Below are 24,707 nucleotides of genomic sequence, written 5' to 3' on the forward strand. Positions count from 1 at the left end.
TTCTTGCAGTTCTGAAGGACCCAGCTTGCTGCTTCTCACTGGGACTTATTTGCTTTACTTTCCTAAGATACTGACTTGTTAAATGAAACTGATGTTTATGTGCAGCCAGAAATTAACACCATTAAATACTCAGATGCATGCTTTGAATTCCTGTACTGCATTGGAGCCTGAAAATATTTGTAGTAGGATTCAGTTGAACAATTTAGATGGTGAAATTTAGTAATGTACAAGAGAATGTTGAATTTTTAGTTTTGCTCACAGGCTAAACTGGCATTTACTTCAAAAGGTGCATGTATGTACATGATTTATAGGTATTATATGTAAGACAAATTCTTAAAACAAGAAGACACTTGGGGCTACAAACTGTGACTTATTAAGATAATTGATCTTTGAATTGAATGATTTTAACTATGGAGAGAATTTGAAGTAATTCTTATGCAGGGATTTCTAGTAACAAAAAACTAGAGGTGACTTTCTGAGTAATCTTTTTGGTTAGATCCAGCTGCAAGGGCTTTCTGATAATATGAAACTATTGAAAAGTAAAGAAAAAATCGAGGAAGTTTTCAGTGATAATGACAGTTGACTTGCTGAAGTCAGATGCTCTTTAGGCTGCTTTGTGAGGTCACGTAGAAGTGGAGCAAGGGCTTAAGATCACACTCCAGAAAATAGACATTTTAAAGGATTTCTGTTCAAGAAGGTTTGTTCTTAGGTTTGAGATGAGTTACAGGTGTAAAACTCTTCTGCAATGAGCAAAAACCTTGAAATGAGTCCCAGGGAAATGTTCCCAAGTATTTTCTTTTGAGTTATTTTCATTTAAACTTACAAAGAAATCTAGAAACTTCCTTCTTTTTCTCCACTTTATTCAATTTATCCACTTGGGATTTTTTTAAGAAAGCTTTTCTCTGTTTTATTATTGTTTCTATTAAACTGTTTTGGAATAAAACAACTTTTCTTGTGAAGATTCCTTTTGCATCTATCCTTATCAACTTCTCACCAATGTTATTCCTGACTTTTATTTTTCCCTAGCTTTCTCCCTTCTGTTTTCCTTTACCAAGTGCATATATCTTACTTCCCACTTTACACCTCCCCCCACTCCCAGCTCAATTCTTTTCTGTAATCTGAAGCAATTCCTTCTTTCGAGCTACCATGATCTTCTTCCTAAATATTATCCTAGGACAAGATCCTAGCCCTTCTTTCACTATTTCTACTGTTCTTACTTTGGGACCATATATTTCAGTACTTCTAAGTAAAGTGGCTTAACCTGGAAGAAGACCACCTACTTAGCCTATCTCTTCACTCTGATCCTGCCCAGTTTATCTTACCCCAGATCCTAGGCTAACATTATAATTAGTTTCACTCAGGTTGCACTGCCTTCCAAATTGGATGCACTGGGTACTCTAGTGCCTTGTAAATGTTGCCAGAACATTTAAACGTTCTGCATGAAGTGAGATGTACACTCTTACTTTGATGTTGACACCTGTCCAATCTTTCTAATGAGAGGCCAGAATAAAGGGTTTCTGGTGGGTGGACCAGCTTTTATTCTGAACACTCTAGATCTAGATATCTGGTGGCAGCTCTTTCCTTCCTTTGGGTTCCATTTGATTTATTCTCTTTTCAAGTATGAAGATAAACCAAGTAGTTACCAGGGTGAGAATTTGACTAAGGATGATGAGGGACCACGGTCACTCTCCGTCAACTTTCACGGAATCATGTGGCCCTGATATTTTCAAGTTCTTTCCAAATAATACCCCACTCTGGATTATTATTAGGTACTACCATTTATTGGGAATATAAATAATTACCAGAGTAGTGATGATGATGATGATGATGATGATGATGTTGTTATTCAGTCATTTCAGTCATGTCCAACTCTTCATGACCCCATTTGGGGTTTTCTTGGCAAAGATACTAGGGTAGTTTGTCATTTCCTTCTTCAGCTCATTTTACAGATGAGGAAACTGAAACAAACAAGGTTAAATGACTTGCCCAGTTCACACAACTAATAAGTATCTGAGGTCAGATTTGAACTCAGGAATATAGGCCTTAATGATTCTATCTACTGGGCTACCTAGCTGTCCTAAAAAAAAAGTGTGGAAATTAGCACTTAACAATTGCTAATAGACACTGCCGTAATTTGGTCAGTTTTTTAGTCATGTCTGATTCTTTGTGGCCCAATTTGAAGTTTTCTTGTCAACAATACTGGAGTGGTTTACCATTTCCTTTTCAAGGAGATGAAACTAAGGCAAACAGGGTTAAGTGACTTGCCCAAGGTTACTGACTTAGTATCTGAGGTCAGATTTGAACTCAAGACAAGGAGTTTTCCTGACTCCAGGCCCAGCACTCTATCCACTGTGCCACCCAGCTGGATGATGATGATGATGATATGATGGAGGGTGGTGTGTATATATATATATACATATATATATATATGTATATATATATACACACACACACACATACACACACACACACACACATATATCATCCCTTTTCTCCTGTCTGGTACTAGACTTGTACTAAGGGTGCTTTCAGTGAGTCTACATAGGATGCTCTTACATCTTTTTTTTTAAAGCAATTGGGGTTAAGTGACTTGCTCAAGGTTACACGGCCAGGTACAGTTAGGTTACCACTAAGGGTGGGTGCTAAGTGTCTAAGCTCGGATTCGATCCCAGGTCATCTTGACTCTGGGGCAGGCGCTCTTACTCACTACGCTACCTGGCCACCCAGATGATCTTACATCTTAACACTTACATTCAATTATAAAAAAAACATTAATTTTATCCACCTGTGCAAGTGTTCAAAAAACATTGTATATAACAGAATAAGAGCATGATAGCAACTTGTCCCAGGACCATGTCTGTCTAAACACCATCCAAAAAGATGAGGTTGAAATAATCAGGATAAACCTTGAAAGGCTTGAGCTGAGGACTTCAGTTAGACATCACAAGTGTGCAATCTTTCATTGATTCACAGGAGACAAATCCTTGTGCTGCAAATACAGACTTCAAAATATCCTAGAGAATTTAAGCCATAAATCGTACAAGAATCAGGCCTTTATCATAGAATTCTGTCTGAGCTCTCTTCTCTTTGGCCTCTGGACTATCTCATTTGGTGATCTCATCAGTTCCCATGAGTTTAATATCATCTCTGCTGGTGATTACCAGATCCAGAGCTACAGCCTCATATGCCCAACTGCCTTTGGAGCATTTTAAACTAGATGTCCCATAGGCATCTCAAACTCCACGTACTCAAAACAGAACTCATTGTCTTTCCCAGAAAATGCTCTCCTCTTCCAAACTTCCCTGTTATCGTTGAAGATGTTACTATCCTAGTCACCTGGGGCCCCATAAGTTTCATTGTTAACTCTTGTTTCATTATTAACTCAGTTTAATTGTCAATTCAGTTTCTTTGTTAACTATCACTCACCCCACATACCTATTCCATTGTCAAATCTTCTCATTTCTCCTTTCCCAACTCCCTCTCCCTGCTCACACAGCCACTATCTTAGTTCATGCCCTCATCATCTTTCACTTGGACTATTCAAAAAGCCTTCAAAATGGTCTCTCTGCTTCAAGGCCCTCTCCCCCCATTCAATCCATCCTCCAACCAACTGCTGAAGTGATTTTCCTAAAGGGTAGGTCTGTCTAGGTCTCTCCCCTTTTCAATAAATTCTAGTGGCTACCTATTACTTCCAAGATCAAATATATGGTTTCCTGTTTAACATTTTAATGTCTTCATAACTCAGATTTTGTTGTTCAGATGTTTCAGTCATGCCCAACTGTTTGTGACACCATTTGGGGTTTTCTTGGCGAAGATGTTGGAATAGTTTGCCAATTCCTTCTAGAGTTCATTTTACAGATGAGGAAACTTAGGCAAACAGGGTCAATTGACTTGCCCAGGGTCACACATATGTGTGTGATCTTATATGTGTCTGAGGCCATATTTGAACTCAGGAGTTCCTGACTCTAAGCTTAGAGCTTTATCCACCATGCCACCCCATTGTCCTAATTTGGGCACTTCCTCCATTCTACTCTTCTTATACTTATATTTCTTTCTACACACTACACTCTAGCATAGCAACCCTGGTGTACTTGCAATTTCTCACACATGTCATTCCATCTCCTATCTCTGTGCCTTTTAATTAGCTCTTGCAATTGCTCATTAATATTCTACTTTTTTTGTCTTTTTGGAGGGGGAAGGCAGGGCAGTTGGGGTTAAGTGAGTTGCCCAAGGTCACACAGCTAGTAAATGTTAAGTGTCTGAAGTTGGATTTGAACTCAGGTCCTCCTGACTTCAGGGCCAGTGCTCTATTCACTGCGCCACCTAAGTGCCCCAACACTCTTCTTCATCACCTCTTCCTCTTAGTTTTCCTGGCTTTCTTCAAGACTGAGCTAAAATCTGACCTGTTGCAGAAGGTTTTCGCTGCTGTAGCCTACATGCTAGTTCCTTCCCCTCCAACATTATTTCTGTCTACTCTGTGCTGCATTGTATCTGGCTTTTTGCAATTTGTATAAATTAGAATTCAATTCCTTGAAGGCAATGATTATTGCTGCCTTTCTTTGTATCCCAAGAACTTGGCACAGGGCCTAGCACTTAGGAAACTCTTGATAAATGCTTTTTAGCTAACAATGATCCATGAAAACTTAAAAACAACGTTTTTAATAGATGTTGCCATAACAAATACTTACAGCCTTCATATGACATGGAATGAAAAGTTTTCAAAACAGAAGAACCCCATCAGAAATCAAAATAAAGTGGGAATGGAATGAGGGACATGTCATCCCTCCTCTCATCCTATCCACTACTGGATCATGTTTTCAGTTAGCCTACAGAGGATGAGTTTACAGCCTAATGTTTTTATTAAACTTCAAAAAGTAGTGCTCCATAGTCTGTAGAAGATTATGAAATATGAAAAAATAATAGGGTAGTTACTTGTTCCAAGACTGTTTCTATCTGAATTCCATAAAAAAGATGCTTACAGTGAGTTAATAACAATAAACATTAATGTTAAATAGAACATTAGCTTGTCCCAGAACCATTTCTGTCTGAACTCTATTGAACAAAGTCATTTTTCTATTACTATCAATAAAAAAACATTCACATGATAGTACTTTCAGAGTGTTTCATGTACATTATTCCATTTGAGTTTCACAGCAACCCTATGAGGAAGGTAGAAAGGACTAGTATTATTTTTCTTATTTTGCAAATGAGGAAAACAAGTGACTTGTCCATTGTCGCATAACTAGTAAGTAGCAGAGGCCACATTTGAATTCATGTCTTCTTGATTCTATACTCTATGTCACACTGCTTCTTAGGATACGGATACATTTTGCTCCCTTTTACCTTTCCAGACTTATCTCCAACTATTCCCCTTCATAAAACTACTATGCCCCACCCCCATGCAAACCAGCCTCTCATATTCACTGTTTAGATCACACATTTTGCATAATTACTTTCAAAGCTTCATTCATCAGTCTGAAAGAATTCATCAGTTTTTCTCTATCTCTATCCTTTTGCTTTGAACCCTCATTGTAATTTCAAGGCCCAGAACACTTCTTACTTTTTTCATAACCACTTCAAACCTGAAAGTTTTCTCCTCCATTCTCTGAATTCTTATAATAGCACCTCCACCACCATATACAATTCTTCTGGCATTTACATATTACCCGTTAGTCTTAATTACTTTTTAATGTATATCCTTCTTTTCCTCAACTAGATAATATGCTACTTCAGAGAAACACCAGTTTTATTTTCCTTTATTTCTCCTTAGAAGTTGCTTTATATTAAATGTTTTCTGATTGATTGAATGTAAGTAGCTGAAGCACTTTCTTAGGTCTCACTCTATCCATGGGCAGTAAGGGAAGGAAAAGATATTTGTTCCTAATAGAAACAAATCACATAGTTTTTCATTGATTTAAAGGGGAAAATACTGAATTTGTATATGGAGTATGTGGGTTTGGCTGCTGAGATCACTCCAGGTTATTGGCATGGCCTTGTTTGTTAAGAAGGCTGGTTCTAACATCAGGAAGGAAACCACTGGCAAGTGCAGGCTGGTCAAAGGGAAGGGTAGGGCTGAACCTGACCTTTCCCCCCCAATATGAACTTTACATGGAGGAAGAGGTGTTTTTCCATGCTCTGTGTTCCCCTGGAACCCTTTATTCCACTGACATTGGGGGCTGAGGAGGAAGAACACTCTGGGTCAAACATTTACTAATTTAATATTCATTTAGTTACTATTTTAACCAATATATCTGTCAAGGGGTGGCGTGGATATATATGCATGTACAGACAAAATAACTAAAAAACTAATGATGTGCCCCTGGAAGATTTATGGAAAAACCTTAAAAACTAAGTATTAGTGTGTTTCTTGTGAGAATAATAAGTGTCTCAGAGGACACAAGGATAAGAAATCAAGAGATGGCGCCTCTTTACTGAGAATACACCCTAGTTGCTGCTCCAGGGTGAGCTCCATCTGTCATTAGCAAAAGCACTACCTGTAGTTAAAGCATTGCTACAGGGCTCAGTTTATCTAAGGAAGGCAGAGTTTGGGACTCAGGGGAGAGCTGTTATTATAATATCATAGAGTTAGAGAAGAGACCTCAGAAGTCATCCAGTCCCACACCTGAGTCTCAAGAAGGTAAAGTGACTTGCCCAAGGTCTCAAAGATCATACCCAACAGAAGCAGAATCTGAATCAGGGTCCTCAGATTCCAAACCACAGAGAACTTCATAGATTGCACCTGGAAGTAAATGGGACTCTGTCCCCAGGTGTAATGAGTTGTCCATTCAACACCCTTAAGCAAACAGGCTGGTGTGTTTAATCAGCTTGTTTTTACAGGAATCTGTTTGTGGAAAGTTAGAGACCAGCTGCTGAGTGGAAAGAGGTTACTCCATATACTTCTGTGTTGCTTATTTTGGGGAGAAATCTTACAGGAAATGCTCACTACCAGGAAAAATGATGAATCCTGACTGAATTATATATTGCCAGCTTGTGTTCACATGTTGAAATGTAAGCTCAAATTTTTGTTTCCCCAAATCCACAATTCAGATCCACAGTCTGTGAAGCAGGATGTTATTAAGTGGTAAATTTAATTTTCTTCAATTCCAACAAGTTTTGAAAGTGTATTGAGATAAGAGTTTTGTCTTCTCTGTGTTCATTTTCATTTAGCAATTTGAACAACATATACAGTTGTCCTAAAAGTCTTAGTGTACTTTCAGGCTATATTCATCCTTGGAGCTACACTAAGACTTCTGGGACACCCTTTAGCTGGACCAGGCCTTACTTTATCCAGGTAGCTCAGTTGTCAAGAAGGACTTGAACATGGTGTAATCTGTCGTAATATTTTTCTAATTATTTATTTGGGATACATTGAAAGAAATTCTTTCAATAGATGTCTCCTCAAGTATTATGTTTCCTGCTGCACATCTCAATCATCCTAAGAATTCCATCCTGTTGTTCAGTCATGTGATCCCATTTGGGTTTTTCTCGGCAAAGATCCTGGAGTGGTTTGCCATTTCCTTCATTTTACAGATGAGAAACTGAGGCAAACAGGTGTTAAGTCACTTGTCCAGGGTCACAAACCCAGCAAGTGTCTGAGGTTAGATTTGAACTCTGGAAAAAGAGTCTTCCTGATTCCAGGTCTACACTCTGTCTACTTCACCAGTTAGCTGTCCAAGAACTCCACACGGGGAGAGTTCAAATGAGTGAGTTTACACGTTAGTAATACTTTCAAGAGAAGTGAACATTCATTCGGTTCATTCAGGGCCTTCAGAAGAATATATTTTTAAGAGTTTCCTGTGATCTCCATGTTATTAAATTGTAACTTTAGTGCTCCCGAAACAGAGAGACTAACAGCACTGACTAAGCTGACTAGGCAAGGTGCAAGTCTATGTATTCATCCTCTCCTTCCCCAAACTCCATGCAGTAACCTTGATCACATACCTGTTAACCTAGAAAGCCCTGAGCAGAATATTCCACAGCAGGCAGTGGATGAGGCACCTGAGAGGCAGAATTCTCCAATGAGAATGCTTGAACCCGGGCTTTCTCCAAGATCATTATCATACTTATCCCCTAATAAGTTTGAATCTGTGCTTGGTGCTTTTCTTTTTGAGAGATTTTCGTTCTTCTGTTCTGTCTTAGTTTTATACTAAGTCTGTGTGGGCTGGTGAGTAAAATCTTCCTAACCCAATAAGAGATCCTCTCCTTTTGCCATCAGAATTTCTGAATGACACTAGCCAACAGATCCAGGGTATTTATGTTCCGAAGATGCCCACTAGCTTTTGATGTTGTTGTTGATGTTTGTCCCTTTGAAGAGGACCAAGGACATCACAAAAGTGATGTCTTAACTTGCAAATGAATTGGATTTAAATGAGGCACTAAACTTCCAAAGATTTCATTGTAGCTAGGCTGAGTATTTGGATAGAGTGATGGACCTGGAATCAGGAAATCCTGAGTTCAGATCCAGCCTCAGACACTTAACTAGCTGTGTTATCCTGGCATGTCTGCCTGCCTCATTTTTCTCATATATAAAATGGGGATAAGAATAGCATCTAGTTCCCAGGGTTGTTATGAGGATCAAATGAGATATTTGTAAAGTATTTTGCAAACTTTAAAGTCATATGTAAATGCTAACCGTGATTATTACTAATTACCACTTAGATGAAAACCTGTCAAAGATTGTATTTTCAGTATAATCTCTTACTAGTTGTGCCAATGTCTCTACATAATGTGCTGTGCTGTTCACTTAGCTGAATTATAGCTTTGGGGCTTTCATGCTTTCAATAATTGACCTACTAGGACCAAAAACTAATAATAATCTCTGACATTTATATATTGTTAAGCTGATATTGTCTTATTAGAACCTTACAACAATCCTGGGAGCTAGGGACTACAGGTGTATTATCCATGTTTTACAGATGATGAAAGGCTCAGAGAGGAAAAGTGGCTTTTCCATGATCACACATAGCTAGTAAGTATCAGAGGCTGCTTCTGGACCCAGATCTTTCTGACTCCAAGTCCAACATTGTATCTACCATATTGTCACTTTTCAATTCATAGGAGAAAAAAACCTTCCAAGTCAAACACACTAGTGAATCTTTATTTAAAAAAAAACAAAACTTTTTTGCTTTGTATTGAAATTTTGGTGCGAGGTGGGGAGGAAAAGTTAAAATTTCAGTAAAAATTTATTACATTCATTAAGCACCTATGCTATGCTAGGGGGCACCTAATGTAGTAAAGTAGATAGAGCACCAGGGCTGGAGTCAGGAAGACTCATCTTCCTGAGTTCAAATCTGACCTCAGCCACTTACTAGCTGTGTGACCCTGGACAAGTTACTTAATTTTGTTTGCCTCAGTTTTCACATCTATAAAATGAGCTGGAGAAGGAAATGGCAAACCATTCCAGTATTTCTGCCAAGAAAACCCCAAATGGGGTCACAAAGGCTCAGACATGAATGAAAAACGACTGAACGACAACAAAAACGCTATACTAAGAGCTAGGTATACAAAGAAAGGTGAAAAACACTGTCCCTGCTCTCCAGTAGCTCACAGTCTGATGTGGGTGACAACATGAAAACTGAGAACAAACAAGGTATGAACAAGATAAATTGGAGATAAAAGGTACTAGAATTTAGGGGGATTAGAAAGGTGTTTTTTAAAGGTAAGATTTTAGATAGGATTTAAAGGAAGCTAGGGAAGCCGGGATGCAGAGATGAGGGGGGAGAACATTCCAGGCATGTTCTAAAACAACTTGAATTCAATTAAACAAACATTTATTTAAGTACTTCGTATGTGCAAGGCACTACATAGGCATTTGGTATATCACAGGTGAAAGAAGACACAATTCCTGTTCCCTTATGATCTATTCAAAATAAGATATGCCTTCTTGAATGTTGTTGTTGTTTAGTCATGTCTGACTCTTTGTAACCCCATTTGGGGTTTTCTTGGCAGATACTAGAGTGGTTTTCCATTTCATGACTTGCCCAAGGTTACAGATCTAGAAAGTGGCTGAGGTAGGATTTGAACTCATGACGATGAGTCTTTCTGACTTCAGGCTCAATGCTCTATCCACTGTACCATCTGGCTGTCCTTCCTGAATGTAATATTGTAAAAAATGACTTACTACTTGCAGATTAGAAAAAAAAAGAAAAGAACTTATTGCATGTTAATATTAGGGGGTTTTGAGTTTTAAGGAAACACTTTTAAAATTCATTTCTCATCTTTAGGTTCATATTTGGAAAGATATTTGTAGTGATTGTTAAATGATTTAGGAGATTTGATGAAATAAAATTTGCCTGAGTTTCTTAAGTAAACGCATTAGACTATTGTGCATGTGCTTTTTATAAGAGAAAATTATGATATTATTAGCTTTTTCATGATCATTTATGTAAAATAATAAAACCTAAAATTCTTAGGACTGTTATTCTTTAGCACAAAAGCTCTTTTAAAACTGTTTGCATGGCTTAAAGGAGAATTTTTCTTCTTTCCTAGAATTCTTTTTTTTTTCTTAAAAAATATTCCTGTCTTTTTATTTTATATTACCATCACTTTCAAATATATCTCTACTTTTTTTTCCTATCGAGAGGGATATCTTTTGTAACAAAAAAAATACAAACTAATAAGAAAAAAATCAGCTTAGTAAAACTTAACTGGCGGTAGCTGAGTCTGGCAGTAGAACACCCATGTTTTCCACCTCTGCAGGGAAGGGACATGCATTTTCTTTTCTCTTCAAGGCCAAGTTCTTGGCCATTATAAATATACAGTATCAGCTTTGAGTTTTCATTGTTCTCTCCAGTGCCTTTTTGGAAGACGTTGTGTATATTGTTTTCTTAGTTCTGCTTATTTCACTTTACATCCATTCATATGAATCTACTGCTTCTCTCAATTTTTCATTTTCATTCTTTCTTCTAGTGCAGTGATAATCCTAAAATATTTATGTGCCACACTTTTTTAGCCATTCCCCAACTGATAAATATCTCTTTGGGCTTTATTAATTTTGTCAGAGCAGCTGATGGAGTTTCTAACTGGAGTAGGAAACATTAGATTTATAACTGCTTCAGTTATTAGCTTTATTCCTCTCACACTTAGAAAACACAAGGTCATGAATTCAGGTCTTAGTTTATGAATAAAGAGAAAAAAATAACCTAAACATGCCCATTCTAAAATCTGTTCATTCTCATTTTAGATCCAATTTTTTTTTTAAATTTGGGGCTTTCCCAATTCCTCTTCCCCCTTTAAATAGTTCAGTTCATCATTATGCAAATGCTTTAATTATGCATTTTCCTCTAGACTTTATAAATGTTAAAGGGTTTTATTTTAACCAGTTAATTAACCTATTTAGTTAGTAAACTTCAATGGTGTTTTTGAAGCATTTCCATCCAGCTGCTTGGGTAAATGATGCAACTTTTTCAATGGGGGGGAGGGGGTAATCATGGAGGGAGAACTAATAATTTATATATTTACTTACTAGTCTTGAATGACAGTATTCCAAACCCATTGCCTCAGGAAAAATATCTAAATTAAAAAACACTTCCTTTTAATAGTTAATCATATACATATGACTAAGAAAAGCATTCGTTTGCTTTAAAAATAAATGCTAAGCTGAAAGTAAATTTCTAGTCATTTCAAGATAAAAAAAGCACAAGAACTCTTGTAACAGGACTACTGACGTGTTTTTCCACTTAACACCCTTTAAAGCCTTTTAAGCCATCCTGAGCATGGTAGGAGTTAATCCTCTCACTCTGCTAGTCAAAGGTGTTCCTTTGCCCAAATGAACAAGAAGTGCTGTCTGCCTTTAGCCTGGAGCACCGAAGAGTCCATGTAGTATGAGTCTCACAGTATGCATGGTGAGGTCCCATTTCTCCTTAGATCAGATTGCCTTGAGACAGAGCCTCATCTGGGGAACAGCAGCCATACTTTGGCCTCACCCTGATAGTTAATGAGGAGCTAAAGTCCCCTTAATAGTGTAATCAATACTGATGGAGCTCTAGGTATGTGTGTACACATATGCGCTTGTGTGTTAATTGAATTTTTTTCTGGGCAGGATCTCTGCTCTTTAAATAACTTGGTATTTTTTTATAAAAATGACAAAAGAGGTGACATGAAATAGGTGAAGAATATTACATTACCCATAACACTGATACAACCAAGGTGCTTATGGAGTTCATGGGATGTGTGTGAGGCTCTGTGCTAGATGGTGTATAGGATATGAAGGTACAAATCCACAGTAATATGCTCTACATCTTCCTTTTCATTAGCAAAACAATATTGTTGCTAACATAAAGGGGAATGAAGGTGGAAAGAGTATTAATTAAGGACCTGCTTTGTGCCAAGGACTATGGGAAAGCACTTTACAAATTTTATTTCATTTGGTCTTCACAGCAACTCTAGGACATGAATGCTTATCCCCTTTGCACAGTTGAGGAACCTGACGCAGACAGAGGTCAAGTGATTTGTGCAGGCTCCCACAGCTAATAAGGATCGGAGACCTTTTGGAACTCAGGTCTTGCTGACTCCAGGCCCAGAATTTTAGACATTGTGCCATTTTATTTTTTATGAAGAAAAAATTATTCTCAAGAGCAAAGTTCGTCAACCAATATGCTAGACAGTATGTAGCCTGTTGTTCAGTCGTTTGAGTTGTATCTGACTCTTCATGACCCCATTTGGGGTTTTCTTGTCAAAGATACTGGAGTGGCTTGCTATTTCCTGCTCCAGCTCATTTTACAGATGAGGAAACTGAGGCAAACAGGATGAAGTGACTTGCCTAGGGTCACACAACTAATAAGCTTCTGAGAATAGATTTGAACTCATGTAGAGAAGTCTTCCTGACTCCAGGCCTGGTACTCTATCCACTGAGCCATCTAGCTGTCCTTCATTTGGATTTAGTGTGGTAAAATCTGACATGTCCACATGAGAACAGATAATACTGTTTGGTAAAGTGAAAAGAACAGCAGATTTGACATTAGGATCACTAGGTTTGAGTCCTGGTTGTGCCACTTCTTGCTAGCTAGGTGACCTTGGACCAGTCACTTGTTTTACTCTCTGATCTTTGTTTTCTCATATCTAAAATGGGAATAATGATGACTGCCCTACTAGCTACACAAGGTTATTTTGAAGACCAAATGAGATAATGTCTGTGAAAGTGCTTTCTAGACACTAAAGTATATACAAATAGAAAATATTATCATTGTTTTTATTATTCAAACTCAATTGAAATTCATTGTGCTATTTGCCAGTTGAACATAATGATGAATCTATCCCCTTTTAGTACAGAATGTACTCATTTATTTTCACTGATAGTAGTGAAGATTTATGCTCTACCATGACTTGTACCCATGGTCTCCTTTTTTAGATCAAGGGTGTATTTAGGTCACTATGAAGTCAACTGATTCAGTTCATAAGTTGCCAGATTTGGCAAGAACTCATCTGAAAACAGCACAGATATAGGGAAAAGGTCTGGGATACCTGGCCAGAAGCCAGTACTCTAACCCCTTCTCTGTGTCTTGACTTATCAGATAACATTGGGAAAACCATTTGACCTCTCTTTGCATCCTCTTCCCCAACTGTAACATGAAAAAAATGATATGACTGCCACAGGGACCTAGTTAGAATAAATTAGATGGATGAGAAACACTTTCAGGTCCGTCTGAGTAAGGCCATAATAATATAATAATAATAACACATGTATTATTATAAAATATGTAAACATTGTGTGGAGAAGAAGGATTAATTAGGACCATACAGAATTCTGAGTGCTATGACAAAACTGCATTATTCAAAACTCAAGTAAACCATAAAAAACAAAATAAACTGTATTTTCTTTTGTTGTTGAGTCACCCTCACCCAAAATAAATGAAACACCATCAGTTTCAAGGAGAAATATTGCCAAAAGATAATTATCTTAATAAGGATACCACAAATCAAAACAATATAATTATGAACATGAAAGACAATAGTCTACAGTTTTGGATGAATTATAGCATTCCATTTTTATGTAATTGGTCTTTAGCTTACTTTGTGCCAGCATTCTTTTAAAACTTTAGAACCTGGCCATTTCCAATGGACTGAAATACTTCATTCAATAAATGTGACTCCATTTCCTGAACAGTGCATACTTAACTTTGATTCATTCTCGTAATGATAGAAATTATTTTAATTGGCAACAAGCAAATACCTGATTTTATTTTCCAGGGGTGGGGAAGAAATGGGGAGGATGATTGTCTCTTTCACAAGCATCCTAAAATGTATATGTAAAATACAAAAGAACCACATTACATAGTTGGGAAATATATAGCAAAATTAATAAAAAATACGATAAGACATAGATAACATTACTTTTTAAAATTAAGTCAATAGGCAGTCCCTGGGGATTCTTATTATGAATTAGTGACCCCATTTCTATTTGACTTTGACACCACTGGTCTGTCCCAAATGATCTCTTGTTATAGCCAACAACTTGGAGTAAAATGAAGCCTTCCCACAAGGCAGCCAAGTTCCCAGGAACATCCCACTCCAAGGAATTCAGATGTGGTTTTTACAGAGAAAAGTTTGTTGATATGGGCCAGGAACATGATCTACAGATAGGAAACCAGGTCTCATCATGCCAGAGAGGCAAGTTCAGCAGTTGACTTAGGTCAAGTGTTCCCTTGGATAGGTATGCTATCACTGCAAAGCACCCTCCCTATGTGGGAAGAGGGGAATGTTGTTCTATCCCTGGTCACACTGCTACTCAAGGGACAGAAGAGGCTCTGGCTTAGGGCATATTAGGAAAATAATATTTGGTGAGGATGTTTGGGTTTTTATTCCCCTGAAAGGTTCTTTTAATTTATCTTAACTATGAAAATAACAATGGAGTTGGAGCTAGAGATTGAGTTTGGAGTTATGAAAGGGGTTTATTTCCTTTCCTTAAATGTGTGCTCACGTGCACACACACACGTACACACGCACACATACACACACACACAACCCTTTTATTTTCCCTTTCCCCATTGACTTCAGGGCTTTTGCAAAGACTGAAAAGAAAATATCAGAAATTAAAGTGGGCAGAACAACAGGTGAGTTCTTCTTACTGACTTGAAACTATGCATAATACTTTTGCATTATACATGATATGCGTAAAGGTATGTTTCAAGTCTCAGGACTCTATCTTGTTACACCTTCTAAGTGGTTTGTTTTTATTTTTGGAGGCGGGAAGGCAGGGCAATTGGGGTTAAGTGACTTGCCCAAAGTCACACAGCTAGTTAAGTGTCAAGTGTCTAAGGTTAGATTTGTACTCAGGTCCCCCTGTCTACAGGGCACCATGGTGCTCTATTCACTGCACTTCCTAGCTGCCCCCTTCTAAGTGTTTTTTAACCATCTAACTATTCTCTATTAGCTGGAGAGGAGCAAGAACTACACAAATATGAAATCATGAGAGTCAAGTAGAAAATAGGCACTATGAACCACTCCTCGTTGTTTTATTATAGCAAGAGAAAGGAGTTAAAAATTAATTCCAACCTGCAAGGCACTTTTTGATCATACAGTCATTACTGCATTGGTGGTTTCAGCTTATTGGAAATATGGGACCTTGAGACATCCAGAGGAGGGGAAGAACCTTGCCCAAGATCACACAGCTAGCTCTATAAGGTATTATTATCATCATCATTATTATTACATTTAATTATTTATTTAAATAGCTTGTGAAATTATTAAATTAGCTACTTGGAAGTACAAGTTTAAAGGTTCTGATGTAGAGTATTCTAATAAAGGGCTTAGTGTAGGTTCATATGTTAAATATTAGTAGAAAATTTTCAGATTCATTATAAATTCAATATGAAATAGTTACTAGAGGTGATATTGTCTTGTATTTATTTTAGGATTTTATTTTTAAAAGCTGAGAGTCTATTAATTCATTAACTCTTAGGGCTTCCTCATGATACAAGTTGGAACAATTCCCTTCTAAAAAGAAAACGTGAAGAGTGGGTTAGTGTTATTATGTAATTATTAGCATATTTATTTAAAGTTGTATTATGTCTTACTATTTGTGATCAAAGAGGAAAGTTTTGTAGATTAGACTGAGGCCAAGGCTATAATTGAAAACAAACCTAAAAATACACTATTCACTTCAAAAATAAGTCACAAAAATTCTCTTGTTTTAAACATTATATTTAAAAGCAGTAAATATTGATATTTTTTTCATTCTTGGCATGTTTTTCTTATGGAAATTGTGATTGGCATGGAGACCCTTCCTCAAGGTTTGATCACAGCCCTCTCCTTATTTCCTCTTCTTTACTCATGCATTCATAGAAGAAATATTAGTTGAGGACCTATTATGTATAAAGTACTGTGAGGGTTACAGAATTATATAAGTGTCTATGAGTTTGATTATTCTCTTTGCTGATGACCCCATCCCATTATCCAGCCCTAGTGACCCTCCCAAACACCAATCACACATCATTAACTGCCTGACAATTCACGCTGGTTATCCCCATCTCACTATGTCAAAAATAGATCACTCCATCTTTCCCCCCAAACTCACCCCTTTTCTGAAATTCCCTCATACTATCTAGGACTTTACCATCCTTCTAGACCTCCAGATTGGCAACCTTGGTGCCACCCTCAACTCACACCCCACATATCCAATCAGTTGCCAAATCTTGTCTCCCATGAACAAAACTTACTCTCTCTCCACAGCCACTTCTCAGAATCCCTGATTTCTTTGAAGACGCATTTCATCTACGTGTGTGTGAAGCCTTTCTTGATCCCACCAGCTGCTTGGACTCTCCTTCTCAAAACTTTTCATTTTGTATATATTATGTAATATAGTTATATACGTATAGGTTGTCTCTCTTGCTAGAATAAAAGCTGATTGATAACAGGTATTTTTCCCCATTATCTTTGTATCCTCACATCTTATAACAGTCCTTGGCATATTGTAAGTACTTAATAAATACTTGTTGATTGAAAGACGGTTAATCCCTGCCCTCAGAAAGTTTACTCTCTCCGAATATCAGCTTGGTGCTGCAGACTGGATCTCGAGAGTCAGGAGATGTGATCAAGATCCAGCTTAGCACAGACTAACTTGTAGTGTTGGTATTAGACATGGAATGAGGAAGGCCTGAGTTCAAACCTGACTTCAGACACTTAATTACCTGTATGGCCCTGGGCAAGTCACTGGTCTTCTTCTTGTCTCAGTTTCCTCATCTGTAAAATGGGGATAATAATAGTGCTTACCTCCCAGAGGTGTTATCAGGATAAAAGGAGATAATAATTTTAAAGTACTTATAAGCCACAGGGCCTGGCACATAGTAAGCACTAGATAAATGTTAGTTGGATTAATTCTTTTCCTCTTCCAAAATTTCTGGACTCTCTTATCTCTGGTACTGTGGCAAGCTCCATAGGAGTGCTCCACACTGCTTTAGGAACAAGAAGGATCATGTTCAGCTTAGATGATCAAGGAAGGATTTTGTGAAAGCAGCAGAATTTGAACTGGGCCTTGAAGGATACAAAATTTTCTGAAGATGAAAGGATTATCCTTCACAGCCACTGGCTAGGCATCAGGGCCTAGTCAGATTGAGCTCAGAGGAGGCAGTGTTAGAAAAGTAAACAATGATATTTTTCATTCTTGGTTTACCTTTCCCCATGGATGAGCCTGTTATTGGCATGGAGACATTCCTCAAGGTCATGACCGTAGCCCTCTCCCTTTTTCCCTATTCTCTTCTAATGTACTCACTGCATAGATATTTCTTGAGTGCTTATCATATACAAGGAACTGAAGAATTGTCCAAGTTCCTGTTGTTTCAATCACTACCTCTATGTTAATAACCCTCAGATCTATAGATCGAGCCCTAGTGTTTCTCTTCTGCATCATAACCTGCCTATTGGACATTTCAGACTGAATGATGCCCAGAGCCATCAAAAGTCAGTGACAGCACCAAGAAATTGTCCTCTCAATTGTCCCTAATAGCACTGCAGGTCAGACCTTTTTGTCCCAGCTTCCTCTTGTGATCTGCTTCTTGGATGGCTTTTTCTCAGGAACCTTTCTAGGACACCCTTTTCTGCCCCCATTATGCTTCCCATATCTTAATGGAGACAGTATAACATAATGGAAAAACTGCTAGATTTAAAGATAGAGGACCTAAGTTCAAATCCATATCATACCACTTACTTCCTGGGTCATTGGGCAAATCACCTCAGGACTTCTTTCCTTATCTATAAAATAAGGGGATTGAACTAGATGACCTCTAAGATCCTTTCCAGCTCCAAATGTATAATCCTGTGATCTTTCTGGGTCTTGAGAGATTTCTTGTCTTCCATTTGTTCAGTCATTTCAATTGTGTCCAACTCTTTGTGACCCCATTTGGGGTTCTCTTGGCAAAGATACTGGAATGGTTTGCCATTTCCTTCTCCAGCTCATTTTACAGATGAGAAAACTGAGGCAAAAAGGGATGAGTGGCTGGCCCAGGATCATACATTATAGCCAGTACGTATCTGAAGCCAGATTTTAACTCAGGAAGATGAATCTTCTAGACTCTAGACCTGGCACTGGTAACAGGGTACCCCTATTGATAGCTCTGTTGGACCCAAGCTGCTATAACTATCTCCATATGATACCTTATAGACCAAATTAATGTTGTACAACCCAGAGTTCCTCACGATAAACAAGCAAAGATAAAGATGTGAAAAAACCTAATGCATGCCTAGAGTAAAGCAGGCAGGTCAGATTGGATGATCCAGATGTGACATAAGATTGGAAGGTAAATTGGGGACAGATTGATATGGACCTTGAATGCCAAGCTAAGGAGTTTGTACTATTTGGGGCAGATGGCAGAGGAGCATTTGGGGCTTTTGAGTAGAAGAGTGATATAATCAGAGCAAAGTTGGAGAAGGATGACTTGGGAAGTTAAGGGTGTGATGAATTGAATGAGGGATTGTAGACAGGAAGACCAGTTTATGTTATTGAGATAGTCTGAGAAGTCAGGAGGGCTTGAACTAGGATAGTGGCAACAGAAATGGGAAAAGGAAAATAGATTTGAGTTTGAGGGTAATTATAACCACATACCCATACTGGGACATTATCCACACACCACACAGCTTTCCTTTTTCCATTCTTAATACCATTTGCTATTTGCTGTGCACCAATAGTACGCTGTATGCTGTAGATAGTAACTAGGAGAATTAATTCAACAAATATTTATTAAGCACCTATTACATGCAAAGTACTATACCAGGGTGGGGTGAGGTGACAGGAACAACAGCAAAGCAGCCCTTGCATTCAGGAGCTTGCACACTACTTGAGAGATATGTTATGTCCACAAATAAATAGAATTCAGTTCAAGGAGAGAGAGCGCGCAGGAGAAACTGGGGAGATGAGAAGTTTGGAGAAGGTAGCACCTGCCAAGCTTTGAAGAAGACAAGAATTCTGATAGAAAAATTTGAAGAGGGACTGGGTTCCATGGAAAATCCCTTGCATGAAATGCTACAAGGTGGAGAGGCAATGTTTGGAAAATAGCCGGTAGACCTGCTTGTCTGGAATATAGCCTGTGTGAAGGAGATAAGGCAAATCTGCACCAGATCACAGACATTGTTGAATGCCAGACTAAGGAGTCTACAATGTTTGCATTTTATCCTTGAGGGCATAGGAAGCCCATAAAGATCTTCCAGCCAGGATATTTGACAGTGTCAGAAAGTTCAGCAGCCACTGCATAAAGGATGGATTGGAGACAGAGAGAGACAGACAGACAGACAGAGAGACAGACAGAGAGATAGAGAGACAGACAGAGAGACAGAAACAGAGAGAGAGAGAGAGAGAGAAAGAGAGAGAGAGAGAGAAAGAGAGAGAGAGAGAGAGAGAGAGAGAGAGAGAGAGAGAGAGAGAGAAACTAAGAAGTAGACAGGTAAATAATTAGATAAATCCTAGGTAAATTAGAGAAAGGCATGGATAGAAGAGGTATTGTGAAGGGAGAATCAACAGGACTTGGCAACCAAATGAATCTAGCTGGTAAGAGAAGGAAGAATCGATGAGGATACTGGGGTTATGCTGCAGGTTGTGACTCTTGCAAATGGTTGCACTGATTGAACCTAACTTCTCAGAGATTTCTCAAAATCTCTGCTTGGTTTTGCCTACTGCTCTGGGGTTTCAGCACAAAGTTATATACTTTTCTTATTTGTTAACCATAGACAAGTCTATTCAAGTAGACATTACAGGAATCTGGAAGGAAGCATCTGTTTTCAAGAAAGCCACTTCCTGATTTTTAAAAATATGTATATCTTTATCGTAAATTGTAACAGATTAGATTGAGAGCTTCTTAAGGGCAAGGTCTGTCTTTTGCCTCTTTTTGTATTCCAGTTCCTGGCACATAGTAGGTTCTTTGTTGTTCAGTTGTTTCAGTTGTGTCCAACTTTTCATGACCCTATTTGGGATTTTCTTAGCAAAGATACTGTAATGTTTTGCCACTTCATTCTGCAGTTCATTTTGTAGATGAGGAAAATGAGGCAAAGAGGGTTAAGTGACTTGTCCAGGGTCACATGACTGGTAAGTGTCTGAGGCCAGATTTGAACTCTGAAAGATGAATCTTCCTGACTTCAGGACCCCTGCTTTATCCAGTGCACCACCTAGCTGCCCTGTTCTATGATAACAAGTCCCATGCCTTACTCAAACCAGAGGAAAACTTTCATAGCCTAGCATTGTGCTAGGCACACACAAGTCCTTGTTAAAGGTTTGCTGAATTAAATTGAAGGACAAATCTGTATTTGTCATTTGTAATACTTTTTTTTTCCTTTGGGCTAGATCACTGTCCTTGACCTCTTTCTATCTAGCAGGAATTTTAAAGTGATCACTGTGGAAACAATTAAAGTGATCTCTGTTTAATATAATACAAATGTTAACAAATTCAGCTTTACAGTTTTCTTCACATTCTGACTTCCTTCTTGCTCTTGGCACAAGGTACTTCTAAAAGTTCCATGCATTTTCTCCTTCCTTCCTTCCTTCCTTCCTTCCTTCCTTCCTTCCTTCCTTCCTTCTTTTCTTTCTCTTTCTTTTTCTTTCTTTCTTTTTTCTTTCTCTCTCTCTCTTTCTTTCTTTCTTTCTTCCTTCCTTCCCTTCACTTCCCTTCCCTTTATTCCCTTTCCTTTCTTCCTCCCTTCCTATCCCCAGGACTTAGAACAGTGCCAATCACATAGTAGGCACTTCATTGTAGTCATTGTAAGATCGTCTATAAGACATTTTGGTGCAATAGAGAGAATGCTAGGCTTGGAGTCAGGAGAGAGCTAGGGGCTCATTCTGCATCTGGCAGATACTGACTGTATGAACATAATAAGCAAGCCATCTAACTTAACTGAACCTCAGCTTCTCATTCATAAAATAGCAATAATGCCTATTGAGCCTATCACCCAGGGTTTTCATAAGACTCAGGTGAAATGATATCTACAAAATGTTTTATAAAATCCTGACATAAGAGTCAACATGGTATAGCAAATGGGGTGCTGGACTTGGAGTTGAGGACTAGATTTAATCCTGCCTGATCATACAACTTCTCAGAAATTCAGTTTCCTAACATGTGCGGGTACTTGTATACCTCATAGGTTATAAAGAAAGCACTTTGCAAATATAACATTCCTAGGTAAATTAGCTATTGTTACAGTCAATCATATTAACCATAGTTATTTTTTAACATTTTAAATGATAATTTGATAGGTATTCAATTTATTACTCTTTGGGGAAAACGATTTGAAAACCAGAAGGAAGAAAGTTACAGAGCTTTTTTTTTTTTATTGTTATACCATTATCTTGTTAACTCTATTGGGCCAAAAAAAATCATACTCAGTATAGACAGGAAGAGTTTATCTTTTCTTAAGTTCTTTTGCTAAAGATAGTGTTGGGCTGCATTGAGAAGCTTCACATCCAAGGCTAGGAAAGCACTGGTTACACTACTCTGATCATACCAGATCTAGATTCTAGAGTAGTGTTCAGTTCTAGACACTGTGTTTCAGAGTAGATGGTGATAATGAAGGAAACACTCTGGTGAGGGTGACCAGGCTGATAAAGAAGCTCAAGTTTATGATAATCTCTGGTCATCTGTTGAGAGAGCTTCCTTTTACCAGTCTAGAAAAAGGGAGAGGATTTAAAAAATTCAGAGTTGCAAATAATTTGTATATGTATTGCATTTTATAGTTTATGAAAAACTTTCCTGTGTATTAATTCATCTGCTCCCTAAAATAGGCCTGTGAGTTAGCATGGGGGAAATGAGGAAAAGGAGAGGCTAAATGGTTTGCTTTCCGTAGATTGAAAGTAGAATAAAAATCCAAACTCAGGTCTTTTGAGATTTCCCCCCCCCCCCCCGTATTCCACAGAGCCTATCATCCCTGCAATGGTCTTGTACTAAATGTATCAGAGACTTTTTTCCCCTCCTCCTTCTTTGTGGTGGCAATATAGGAGGATAAATGATTTTTTTTTCTGTTTAAAAAAAAACAGAAACAAATTTTAATTTTTTTCTTCCTTTCTTGAAAGTCTTGGGAGCATTGCTTGATCCCCTGAATAGCCCCACCTAGTTGGTCCCAACCCCACCTAGTTGGAGGAAATTAGGGTGTTTTGACAGTCTGCCACATCTTTGATAAGTGCTGATACAAATAGGAAATGTGCCACTTGGGTGCTGGGGGTTGGGGAGGGATACCGGATTGTGAATTCACCCTGGCCTCTCTTGTTTGCAATGATAGAAACCTATTCAAAGGTAAGAGCTGCAGGTTTGCACTCCTGATTATTAGATGAACTGCTTTGAGACAAAGAATCAGCAGGAACTAACACAGAGAGGAAATGCTTCAGGGTGGAAGCACCCTGCCTGGTCTGGCTATAGCTATAATGCTGCTGGGACAGAAAAATGCAGAAGTTTCTCCCCCTGCCATTCTGAAATGGGCATCCCCACCCCCTGCCCCCAGCAGTAAAGAAGCTGGGGGTGGGGAAAGGGGGGGGCTAGTGATGCCACCTGCTTAGAGCTGTACTCAGCTTCTGGCAGAGTAACCAAAGAGCTCCATGGCTGGAAGAGTAGGAGGGGTAACAGCCAACTTCCTGAGAGCAGCTGCTGATGAAGAATGAGAGAGACCACCTGCTAGATATTGGAGCAGCAGAGAATTGCAGGAGGAACAGTGACAGAAGCCTTTAGTGCATGGCTGACTCTAAGGGACTGAGGCCATACAGGTCACTGGGGAAAGGATATTCATGGGAGACTCAGTATTTTCCATAATCTCAGAGAAAACCCAGATTTGTTTTCTTCTACCTATAAAGAAACCTTTTTTTTTCTTTTTGAGCTTCATGAACTATGTACTCCCAAGGACGGTTAGTAGCAACACACTCCTTGGGGTTGCATGGTGATGTTCCCAGAATGTTTGGGTGGGAAAACAAGGTAAAAATGTGTGAAATCCTGCAAAGTGTACCGGGTTCCTTTCTGTCCCATATGAGCCTCTGACCTAAGAATGGCAAGAGCTATGCTAAGCGAATTAGCTATTGGGTGTTAGCACTGAAAAAGTGAATGAGCTATTTGCTTTGGGAGAGTATAGTCATTGACTCTTTCAGGCTCCATTTAGTCCCTATAAAGCAGTCACCCTACTGACCTGAAACAATTGAATTTTCCACTCTAAAGAAAATGGGGCTCACCGTGAAGGACAAAGTCTGTAATCCTCTTGTATTTGAAGAAAATACATACTTCCTGCTTTGTCCAATATGACAACAATTTTTCAAATCACTAAATTAGTCTTTATGACTAGAGAAGCTGCCAAACGCTTGGAATGAAAAAGAGGAAAAAGTCTGGTGGGCATCCTGACTAAGTCAATAATTTATGTGAGATTTCAATAGTAATAACAGCTAGCATTTATATAGCTGCTTTAAGGCTTTACAAATATTATCAATAATATCTCATGAATCATTTTATAGAGAAGGAAAGTTAGGCAGACAGGAGATTAAATGACTTGCCTAGAGACACAAGCTAATAATCTAAGGCTGGATTTCAACTCGGGTTTTCCTGACTCCAGGTCCAGCATTTACTCCACTGTGTCCCCTAGATAATCCAATACTTACTTACATGTTCTTATATATAAGTGAAGGTGGTAATATTGCCCTATACTTCCAAGAAGGGCATAAGGAATAATTAATGCCAAATTAATTCTAATGCCAAATAACATCTACTTGTCTTTTATGGATGGCAGTGTATTGTTGTCTGGAAAAAGGGCTATTTTTCCCACTAAATAGGAAGCAGACCAAAGACATTAGGAAATGTGCTGTCTTCTAAATAAAGGCGTTGATCCCAGTTACAGTTCTGCTTGTATAACACTTCATAATTCACACAGCACTTCCACATCGGCTTCTAACCTATATCATTAGACTTCCTGACAACTCTGGGAGGTAGGCAGGGCAGGTATTCACTTAGGAGCCTTATAGATGAGGAAACTGGTGCTCAGAGAGGGAACCAGCTTGCTAATGGTTTCAAGGCTAGTGATTGCCAAACCTTACTCTTAAATATTCTGTCTCTTTAATCATGTACCATATGATTTTTCCATTTATCTTTCTATCCCATTGTCTTAAATTGCCAAGATCAACTTTCCAACATAGACCAAGGATGTAGTTTGGTAATATCAGTTAAAGCTTCAGTACACTCATTAGTAAGGGATAAGGCTTGTATTTCTGTGGCCTTAAGAGGATTTATCTTGCCAACAACATGTTTGTGTTCACTTACATAGGCTCA

General features: G+C 38.3%; 1 protein-coding gene across 6 annotated transcripts in view; it reads left to right on the forward strand.

Moving 5' to 3' along the window:
• Window positions 1–24,707, forward strand: part of FRY (FRY microtubule binding protein) — a 586,038-nt gene that overhangs the window by 126,864 nt on the left and 434,467 nt on the right. The gene's annotated exons all lie outside the window — the stretch shown is intronic.

Source organism: Petaurus breviceps, unplaced genomic scaffold, assembly GCF_028583685.1.
Source record: "Petaurus breviceps papuanus isolate PSGF00001 unplaced genomic scaffold, PetGlider_PUasm1.0 91133, whole genome shotgun sequence".
In the NCBI taxonomy this organism is placed as follows: Eukaryota; Metazoa; Chordata; class Mammalia; order Diprotodontia; family Petauridae; genus Petaurus; species Petaurus breviceps.